Genomic DNA, 11,465 nt, shown 5'->3' with positions numbered 1-11,465 from the left:
CACTACCGCACTACGCCCTAACCACTACCCCTAAGAACACTAGCCCCTAAGAGCACTAGCCCTAACACTACCCCCTAACCAACTAGCCCTAACCACTAGCCCTAGACACTCAGCCCTAACCACTAGCCCCAACCACTAGCCCAACCACTAGCGTAACCACTACCCCTAAAAAAACCCCCCCGACTACCCCTAACACTACCCCTACACCACTACCCCTAGACACTACCCTTAGACACTACCCTACACCAACTACCGCTAACCACTACCCCTAGACACTACCCCTAACCACTACCCCTAAACAATACCCTTAACCACTACCCTTAACCACTACCCCTAGACACTAACCCTACCACTACCCCTAACCACTACCATACTAGACACTACCCCTAGACACTAACCCTTTTAACCACTACGCCTTAACCACTACCCTAGAACCACTAACCCCTCTAACGCACTACCTAACCACTACCCCTAACCACTACCCCTAACCATACCTCCTAGACACTACCCCTAGAACACTCCCCTAGACACTACCCTAACCACTACCCCTAACCACTACCCTAACCACTACCCCTAGACCTACCCCTAACCACTACCATAAGACCCTACCCCTAAGACACTACCGCTTAACCACTATACCCTTAACCACTACTACCCCTAGACAACTACCCTTACCACTACCCTACCACTACCCTTAACGCACTAACCCCTAACCACTCCCCTAGACAATACCCATAACCACTACCCTTAACCACTAACCACCCTAACACTACCCCTAACCAACTAACCTAGACACCTACCCCTAACCACTACCCCTAGACAACTACCCGCTAGACACTACCCTTAACCACTACCCTTAACCACTTACCCCTAAGACAACTACCCGCCTAACCACTACCCCTTAACCACTACCCTTAACCACTACCCTAAACCACTACCCTAGACACTACCACTACCCTTAACCCCTACCCCTAGACAACTACCCCTAGATAGACACCTACCCGCTAGACACTCCCCTAACCACTCCCTAGACACTACCATAACACTACCCATAGACACTAACCTTAAACTACCTAACCACACCCCTAACATACCCGCCTAACGCACTACCCCTATACCACTACCCTTAACACTACCCCATAACCACTACCGCCTAGACACTAGCCCTAAAGACACTAGCCCTAACTCACTACCCCTAACCACTAGCCACTAACCACTAGCCCTAGACAACTAGCCCTAACGCACTAAGCCCCACACCACTAGCCCTAACCACTTAACCCCTAACCAACTACCCCCTAACCACTACCCCTACCACTACCCCTAGACACTACCCCCTAGACACTACCCTAACCACTACCCCTAACCACTTAACCCCTACCACTACCCCTAGACACTAACCCCTAACCACTCACCCCTAGCACACTACCCCTTACCACATACCCGCTTAAACCACTACCCTAACCCAACTACCCCCTAGACCTAACCTAACCAGCTACCCTTAACCACTACCCCTAGACACTACCCCTAACCACTACCCTTAACCACTACCCTTAACCACTACCTAACCACTAACCGCTAAGACACTTACCCTAACCACTACCCTTAACCACTACCCCTAACCTCACTACCCCTAACCACTACCCTAGACACTACCCTAACACACTAACCCTAGACACTACCCGCTAGACACTACCTTAACCACTACCCTTAACACACTACCCCTCCGACACTACCCCTAACCACTACCCTTAACCACTACTTAACCACTACCGCCTAACCACCTACCCGCCTAGACAACTACCCACTAACACTAACCCTTAACCAACTACCCCTAGACACTACCCTAACCACACCCTAGACACTACCCCTCAACCACTACCCTAGACACTTAACCTTACCACTACCCATAACAACTACCCCCTAGCACTACCCCCTAACCACTAACCCCTAACCAATACCCTTACCACTACCCCTAACCACTACCCCTAGACACTACTTGAAGATGTTTAATGGCAATTGCAAGATGAAATAGCATACAGGAAATCTAGAATACAACTGGCCTCTTCTTCCCCAGGTGTACCTGCTGGTTCTTAGTGTCACCGACTCCTGAGTCTTCTTGCTGGCCTCCGGTGGGTTGTGGAGAGCGCCACAACACAAGTGGGGTTCCTCGAGCCGAACGCAAGAACGCTCGCTATCGCCCGCCCGCTGCTGCACTCCCAGCAGACTGAAGCCTAAAGGGGCCCTGCTAAAGGGCCAAAGGCTCAAGGTCATTCTCTCTCTTTCCATGGAGAAAAATAGTAATGACCCATTATCCTTGGGTCATTGGTTGTATCCAAAATGCACCCTGTTCCCTACATAAAGTAGCCCGATCTAAAGTAGTGCACTATAATAACGAAATAGGGTGCCATTTGAGATGAATCGTTGTAGAAGGTTTTTTACATGTGCTCATTGTTGTCTTTGACTGTCATTCCTCCACTCACGTACTACAGTAGTTATGGAGGCGAATCCCTGATGAGAACACCCTTTTGGGTTTGTGACGTCACATTGTTGGTGATAGAAATATTCCTTCAAGGGAATATTATTAGTCTGGGTTGCCATATGGATCAGTTTCATCCCGACCAAAACCTGGGAGACAGACATAGGCCAAGGTTAACAGTTCAACCTTTCCATTTAGTAAACCATTTGAGATGTCAGCCTGATACTGTAAAAGTTTCAGTGTTCTAACGGCAAACACGGACACATAGAAAACTGTTAATTGTATGGGTTGTTTATGTCAGGGCTTTCAGTGTGTAAAGCGTTATTGCACTCCTATGGCATCCTATGCTGTAAAATGTTTTATTTTTCTTACTGTTTCAAGTGACTGTTTTAATAGATAATGGCTCGATAATTTTATTCTGTTTGGTACGGTGTACTGTACTGTAGCTTGAATGGAAGATAAAGACTACATAGAAGACTTCCTGCTAATACATCAGCAAGGGAGAAATAAAGATATAGCATTGTATTTATTGGCCAGTTATAGTTTAGATTAATGTTATAAACGTTCCAATGGAAAAATAAGTGGGTCCATTCCAAGCACAATAAATTCCCATTTTAAAGCATATGTTGTGTTAGGTTTGTTAATATTCAACAAAATAAAAATGTTGTACCATATGTAATTAAAAAATGTTGGACATATGCACTTATTTATTAAAACTATTGGTTTATTGGTTCGGGAGCAGATGTCTGTTTTTGATAAATGTTTATATTTGAAATATGTCTGTCCGTCCAATGAAATGTTTTGATTGCGTTCCTGTAGGTGTGTGTCCTATGGTTCCCTGTTTGCGTGAATGAACGTTACCTTTGTGCGTGTCCAATAGTTTCTTTCCAAAAACATTTCAGACACCGCAAGCTCACGTTTGGGAGTAGCATAGTTTGGTCGCACAACTCTGGAAGCTCAGACAGCCGGAGATCTCAGTGCGGAGTTTGGGGACAAATGCTAACAGCTGACTCGGGAGTTAAATCAAGAGAAAGTGACTTTCTAATTCTTCCAACTAAAATTGATTTTATTGATGAAGTAGAAGAGGTAGTTACATTTGGTACGTGAGCAAATTACGGTTTATTTCGCTGGGTTTCAGTGGAGTAGAAGTTAACGTAGCTTACGTTAGCTACGTCATCGTCCATCAAATGTATACTGTTGCCTGTTGCACCTATACGCTATTGCAAATGCAAGAGGCGCCATTCGAAGCTGTTTAGCTAAGCAAAATCGAAATAAAGTTTGAATTGTGGCATGTCCATTCAATCAACATTTTCTACCCATAGGTAAGGTAGCGAATTTAAGCCTGCCAGGAGTACAAAATGTAAAATATATTCTCTTAATTTTTTAAGCTAGCTGGCCTACAAAATGGCTGACTCGGCTTCTAGCTAGCAGGTGTTAACGTTCGCTAGTGAGTGCACTCCTACCGTAAAATAAAACATTATTGTCCACATTATCGTTACGTTAGTTACTAACTAAATGATGTCCTAACGAAAAGCGGTTTTTGGGCAACCCTATTACCTTAACGTTTAGCTGACTGGCTATTAATTCAAAAAATTCCTAATCGTTGCGATGAGCTAACTTACAGCTAATAAAAAGCTGTGTCGATAGGCAGAACGAACTAGCATGTTTGCCGTGCTAACTTTAGGACAAACAACATGCTATGTAGCCATTCTGTCAAGCTTGCCAAGCAACCATCTTGACTGAAATTGCGACACAGTCCATTCGTTCATTACTTTCTGTCTTTGGTAAAGGTGGCAAGGTAACCTAGCTAATTGAAAACCTTTGGTTCTTGGACCTGAATCGTTTTGTGCTAACTTTGCTAGTTTATGTTTGCTTCGCTAACGTTGTTTTAGTGTTCGTTTCCTGTTTTGGTAGGTTAAATTTCGGATCTCAATCTGGCTGCAAGTAACTGGGAGTTTCGGATCAAGAATAACGAGTGAGAAGGTCGTGGTAAACTAGTTGATGGTTGTTAATAACTACTCGTGTTTTAAACATACACAATGGTGGTTCACCTAAACTTTCTGGCTAATATATCTAGCCCAAGCTGCCAAAACATGTATGATTGCATGTTGAATAATGCGGTAGTCAGCTTCTGGATCCAAATTAGTTGCTTTTTGTGCTTCCTTGTCCTGGCTATGGGAACCTTCTGTCGTCATTGTTGTATATACGGTTAGGCCATGTTCTGTTCTCAATTGGCGCCCATTAGTTGGCAATACAATGAGTGTGGAGACGGATTTAATGTTGAAACAAAGTTGTTCCAAAGCTTCCAATGCGGCCCTAGTAGAGTGTTGATGGTTGAATCCCTCAGGGGATATAGCCACCTATTCCAACCTTGTAACATAAGTTAAACAGAATGTTTAGCCCATCTACAATAAATGTCCATTCTGCATTTCTTCTACAATTCCTACAGTTTTATTAAACACTGAACTGGCAGTATCTTTTTCCCCCCCCTTTCCATATTTTGGCTTTAGGGAAGCAAATTGCTGAACATTTACCCAAAGAAACCTTCTAGAAGACTTCATCTCCCACACATAGGAGCTGATATCATGGCAATGGATGTGAGTTCTGGCCAGTTTATTACAGTGTGAAACCTGTCGTTCTGGGCCAGAGTTATAAGTGGTGCACCTGTCGTTCTGGGCCAAGTTATAGTGTGCACCTGTCGTTCTGGGCCAGAGTTAGTGTGCAACCTGTTTTCGTTCTGGGCCTAGAGTTATAGTGTGCAACCTGTCGTTCTGGGCCAGAGGTATAGTGTGCAACCTGTCGTTCTGGGCCAGAGGTATAGGTGTGCACCTGTCGTTCTGGGCTAGAGTATAAGTGTGCAACCTGTCGTTCTGGGCCAGAGTTATAGTGTGCAAACCTGTCGTTCTGGGGCAGAGTTAATAGTGTGCAACCTGTCGTTCTGGGCCAGAGTTATAGTGTGCAACCTGTGTTTGCCCAAGTTATAGTGTGGCAACCTGGTCGTTCTGGGCCAGAGGTATAGGTGTGCAACCTGTGTTCTGGGCCAAGAGTTATAGTGGTGCAACCTGTCCGTTCTGGTGCCAGAGTTATAGTGTGCAACCTGTCGTTCTGGGCCGAGGTTATAGTGTGGGCAACCTGTCCCGTTCTTGGGCCAGAAGTTATAGGTGGGGTGCAACCTGTCCGTTCTGGGCCAGAAGTTATAGTGTGCAACCTGTCGTTCTTTGGGCCAGAGTTATAGTGTTTGGGCAATCCCGTCAATTAGAATGAGAATAATTCATAGTGGAACTTTTCTTCTCTCCGACACATCCAGATCTCAGTCTTTTAGATACAATTGCTCAGGGTAAGAACACAACTAATTGCGACTTAACTCTCCCTTTGTGGTTTGAGTGTACAGGCTAAGTTGCTTGAAGACACCTTATTCAACTTCCTCGATTTAGCAGTCGGTGGATCCTACCCATACCCAAGTGTGTGATACTTCCGATTTTATTGCTTGCCCTGATCGTAGCAATTATCATCTGACAAACAACTTTAAACACCTGCACTTACCATCTCCTCCACTTACATATAGTATACTAGTCGGTTATGCTCGCACAATTTGGGGATAACACTGACCATGTCCACCACCACCTACACAGTTCAAGATGGTCGCGAGGCCTAACATAACTCTACTACACAGTGTACACAGAAATGCATAGCTCTATTGTGTCACTCACAAAGGTGTCCATGGAAATCAAGCACACACTACACTCACAAGTAAACACATTAGTAGCCATTGACCTCAGCCCAGCAGCACCTCTAGCTCCAGACTAGTATAAAGCTAACTAGTGAGAAGAAGGAGAATCTAGAGAAGTTGGTGTTTCCATGGGACAGTGTGGTGGTGTGGCCATAACGAACATTGTGTGTCTTTAGGCGGCTGTGGACGGTGCCAACGGAGGATGAAGGTTTTCTACAACCAGAAACTCAGTCCCAGCAAAGGTAGGTATGCCACAGCCCCAGAGTTTCCCCTAGTTATTTTAATATAGGTGGATGCACACTGGCAGGGGGAGTAAGACTCTGGACACGGGTGGCAGTACTAGAGATACGATAGAAGCATTTATGATAATCAGCCGCTACTCCTGCAGGTTGGGAGTTGATGTTAGGCTGTGACTCTCGCTAACAGAGGAGGGCAGTGTTGCCCTATTGAGATGTTCTCTCTTGTGGCCAATCAATCAATAGTGATTCCAGGGAGCTTGGGGTGGTCTCAATTAGGGTTGTCGCGTACTTCTGTGGCAAGGAAACAAAACATGAAGCGTTTTAATTTTTGAGGAAAACTGTCCTTATGTTAGAAACCAACACAGCATTATGTTGTCACCTGGAGTCCCATTTATTTATTTAGTTAGCAAACTAGCACCACAATTTTACATAAAGCAATATTTTATTTATTTTTTTACAACTATGGAGTTCAGTCTAATTCATGTTTTAATTTTTTTCCCCAATGGAGAATCTGGTGTGGTGATGCTGGTACTCGTGACAACCCAATCTCAAGTAGTTGCACTATATAGGGAATGGGGTGCCATTTGGATGCACCCTGGTGTTATAACAGTGTTGTTCCTGTCCTCCAGGTGTCTGTCCTGTGAAAGTCCACCCACAGTCTCTCTCTGTGGGGAAACAACTGCTTCCCAAAACCCTGGGGCCCTCCAACGTCAACATCGCCCGCACATGGTGAGACACAACACTACCATAGTAACACCTCATTTCTAACAACCCTGTCCTCTCCTCCTCCTCCTGTCTGAAGTGCCCCTCTCCTCCTCCCCTCCTTCTGTCGGAGGGCCCCTCTCCCCTCCTCCTGTCGAGGGCCGCCTCTCCTCCTCCTCCACTGTCGGAGGGCCCCTCTCCTCCTCCTCCTGTCGAGGGCCCCTCTCTCCTCCTCCTGTCTGAGGGCCCCTCTGTCCTCCTCCTCCTGTGAGGGCCCCTCTCCGCCTGCCTCTCCTGTCTGAGGGCCCTCTCTCTCCTCCTCCTGTCTGAGGGCCCCTCTCCTCTCCTCCTGTCTGAGGGCCCCTCTCCTCCTCCCCTGTCTGAGGGCCCCTCTCCTCCTCTGCGTCTGAGGGCCCTCCTCTCCTGTCTGAGGGCCCTCTCCTCCTGCTGGGCCCCTCTCTCCGTCTGAGGGCCCATCTACCTCCCTTGTCTGAGGGCCCCCTCTCCTCCTGTCTGAGGGCCCCCTCCTCCTCCTGTCTGAGGGCCCCTCTCTCCTGCTCCTCTCCTCTGTTGGGCCCCTCTCCTCCTGTCTGAGGGCCCCTCTCCTCCTGTTGAGGCCCCTCTCCTCCTGTCTGGAGGGCCCCTCTCCTCAGCTGTCTGAGGGCCCCTCTCTCCTGTTGAGGGCCCCTCCTCCTCTGCTACTACTAGGGAAGCACTGGGCTTCCCATGTCTCCGTGGCAATAAGCCTTCATCTAACTTTGAACAAGGCCAGGATGACATGTGTGTGGACCTGTGTGATAAGCTGATCAACAAACCCTTCAGTCAGCGGGATTATAATAAGAAACTCATCAACATGATCAATCCTATTAAAGAGGCAAGCCCCGGAGCTCAGGGTTCAGCTAGAGATAACATAGAAACCCTAGTTCTATAGAGAGATCTAGACCCCAGCCATGATCCTTGATCTGGCTAGCCCTCCATAGCTTCTAGTATGGTGTAGATAGATGCTAATATAGATCGCTCCTCGGTGCTTTGAAAGAAGCGCACACATTTACATTTCTTAATTTATTTATTTAAATGTTATGTTGCATTGTAACTGTCTCTTGTCTCAGGTGATGGGTACTCCTCAGAGGCCCAGTGGGTCAGGCGGGTTTAGTCGATGGGCAGCCCTCACACCCCAGTACCCAGTACAGACACAGAGCCAGCCCCTGATGCCTCTACCTGGTCCACCGGGTAAGACACATACACAATTGTATACAAACACTCCTCGTGCTGGTTATGGTCACCTGGTCGTTATGGGGTCAGCTTTAGGGGTCAACTCTCAGCAAGGAGGCTGGCTGGCTTCTTGGGAAACTTCTCTCTCTCGTTAAGGGATTGAGATGTCACTACATTAAAGTATTCACACCCTGGACTTTTTCCAGGTTGTTGTTGTTGTTACAATTTGGGATTACATTTGGATGTAATTGTTGCTTTTTGTCAATGATCTACACAAAATACTCTGTAAAAGTGGAAAAATTATATATACCGTTTTTTGATTGAAAATAAAACCTATATCTTGATTAGATAATTATTCAACCAAGTCAATAAATGTTAGAATCACCTTTTGGCAGAGGTTACAGCTGAGAGTCTTTCTGGGTAATAAGTCTGTAAAAGCTTTGCACACCTGGATTGTACAACATTTGCTCATTTGTTCTTTAAAAAAAATATTCAAGCTCCGTCAAGTTGGTGGTTGTTCACCGCTAGACAGCCATTTTCAAGTCTCGCTGTAGATTTTCAAGATTTAAGTCAACTGTTACTAGGCCACTCGGGAACGTTCAATGTCTTCTTGGTAAGGAACTCCACTGTAGATTTGGCCTTATGTTTTAGGTTATTGTCCTGCTGAAATGTGAATTTGTCTCCCAGTGTCTGTTGGAAAGCAGACTAGGTTTTCCTCTAGGATTTTGCCTGTGCTTATAGCTGTATTCTGTTTTATTTTTATCCTGAACTCCCTAGTCATTGCTGACGACAAGCATACCCATAACACGATGCAGCCACCACCYTACTTGAAAATATGAAGGGAAAATCAGTGATGAGTTGGATTTGCCCCAAACATAACACTATGTATTCAGGACATTGGAAAATCTCTCTGGTCTTTGTGGTTGAATCTGTGTTTGAAATTCACTGCTCGACTGAAGGGACCTTACAGATAATTGTATGTGTGGGGTACAGAGATGAGGTAGTCATTGAAAAATGTTAAACACTATTATTGCTCACTTATGTGACTTGTTAAGCACATGTTTACTTCTAAACATACTTAGGCTTGACATAACAAAAGGGTTGAATACTTATTGACTCAAGACATTTCAGCTTTTCATTTAATTTGTTAACATTTCAAAAAATATATAATTCCACTTTGACAGGATGGGGTAGTGTGTGTGTAGATCAGTGACACAAGGGGTGTGAATACTTTCTGAAGCACTTCTCTCTTCCTAGTCTCTATCTCTACAGCAGCCATACTCAACTAGCAGATAGTGGTCACTCCTGCTCTAACTGACTTKTTCTCTCTCAAACTCCTGCTCTGTCGTCTTCTCTTATTCCTGCTCTGTCGTCTTCTCTTATTCCTGCTCTGTCGTCTTCTCTTATTCCTGCTCTGTCGTCTTCTCTTATTCCTGCTCTGGTCGTCTTCTTTCTTATTCCTGCTCGTCCTTGCGTGTTTCCAGGAAGCGTGGTACTGGTAAGAAGGGGGATAAGACGGGAAGGGGCTTAGGCATTTCTCCATGAAGGTGTGTGAGAAGGTGCAGAAGAAGGGAGTAACTACCTACAATGAGGTGGCTGACGAGCTCTGGCAGAGTTCAGCGCCAACGAACCCCTCCTCCTCGCCGGCGACTCGGTGAGACACACAGCCAATCAAAAACCATCAGACCAGGGTTTCATCGTACAACAAATAGCCCAGTCCGAGTTCAAGATGCACAGATTCTGTACAGCCCTATGGGCCCTAGTCAGAAGTAGTGCACTATAAAGGGAATAGGGAGCCATTTGGGAAATGACAGCAAGAGCCATTTGAGACACTGCCCCTCTCTTCCCCTCCGCAAGCATTCCTACGACCAGAAGAACATCCGACGGCGTGTGTACGATGCACTCAAGTGCTCATGGCCATGAACATCATTCTCTAAAGAGAAGAAAGAGATCAGGTGGATCGGCCTGCCCACAACATCAGCCCAGGAGTGTCCAGACCCTGGAGGTAAGAGATCAGGAGGTCAGAGCCCGGAGGTAAGAGATCAGGAGGGTCAGAGCCGGAGGGTAAGAGATCAGGAGGGTCCAGAGCCCGGGGGTAAGAGATCAGAGGGTCAGAGCCCGGAGGTAAGAGATCAGAGAGGGTCGAGCCCGGGGGTAAGAGATCAGGAGGGTCAGAGCCCGGGGGTAAGAGATCGGAGGGTCAGAGCCCGGAGGGTAAGAGATCAGAGAGGGTCAGAGCCCGGGGGTAAGAGGATCAGGAAGGGTCAGAGCCCGGAGGTAAGAGATAGGAGGGTCAGAGCCCGGAGGTAAGAGATCAAGGAGGGTCAGAGCCCGGGGTGTAAGAGATCAGGAGGGTCAGAGCCCGGAGGTAAGCGATCAGGAGGGTCAGAGCCCGGGGGTAAGAGATCAGGAGGGTCAGAGCCCGGGGTAAGAGATCAGGAGGGTCAGAAGCCTCGGAGGTAAGAGATCAGGAGGTTGAAGAGATCAGGAGGGTCAGAGCCGGAGGTTATAGAGACAGACACCTGTAGTCCTGATGTATTCCTGCATCGTCAGGTGGAGAGACAGAGACGACTAGAGAGGATAAAACAGAAACAGTCTCAAGCTTCAGGAGCTCATTCTACAGGTAAACACGCCCCTACTGTGGGAACATCACACCTATAGAAGACGCTCACCTGTCTTGCTGGTGGCTTCAACGTTGCCTGAATGTCATCTCAACGACGTTGACTGACGCGGTATCAACAACGTTTGTGTGAATGTCCCGGTGCAGCAAATAGCGTTCAAGCGCCTGGTGCAGCGTAATCGTGCAGCGGAGCAGCAAGCTGGCAGGGCTCCACCCCCAAACATCTGTCATCAACCTGCCCTTCATCACTCATCAACACCTCCAAGAGACCGTCATCTGACTGAAGCATCTCCCAAACGACAAGTAAGAGACCAGAGACTCTGGAATACCACACGAATTACTCTAGTCTGTTTCACTCCTGTGTATTATATTCATGTGCAAAATATTTTTCTTGCATGTCCAACCTCCTTTGAGACACCTTGGTGTGTGCAGCATGGGAGTGAATTTCAAAATTCAACACCAAACCTCATCTAATCATAAGCATAG

General features: G+C 46.7%; 1 pseudogene; it reads left to right on the top strand.

Moving 5' to 3' along the window:
* The first annotated feature begins 6,382 nt into the window (after window positions 1-6,382).
* Window positions 6,383-11,282, top strand: LOC112079464 (transcription factor Dp-1-like; annotated as a pseudogene).
* Window positions 11,283-11,465: the final 183 nt, after the last annotated feature.

The sequence above is a fragment of the Salvelinus sp. IW2-2015 genome, unplaced genomic scaffold (assembly GCF_002910315.2).
Source record: "Salvelinus sp. IW2-2015 unplaced genomic scaffold, ASM291031v2 Un_scaffold8087, whole genome shotgun sequence".
Classification (NCBI taxonomy): Eukaryota; Metazoa; Chordata; class Actinopteri; order Salmoniformes; family Salmonidae; genus Salvelinus; species Salvelinus sp. IW2-2015.
The sequence above is the reverse complement of the archived record's forward strand: the minus strand, read 5'-3'. Positions and strand labels throughout refer to the sequence as shown.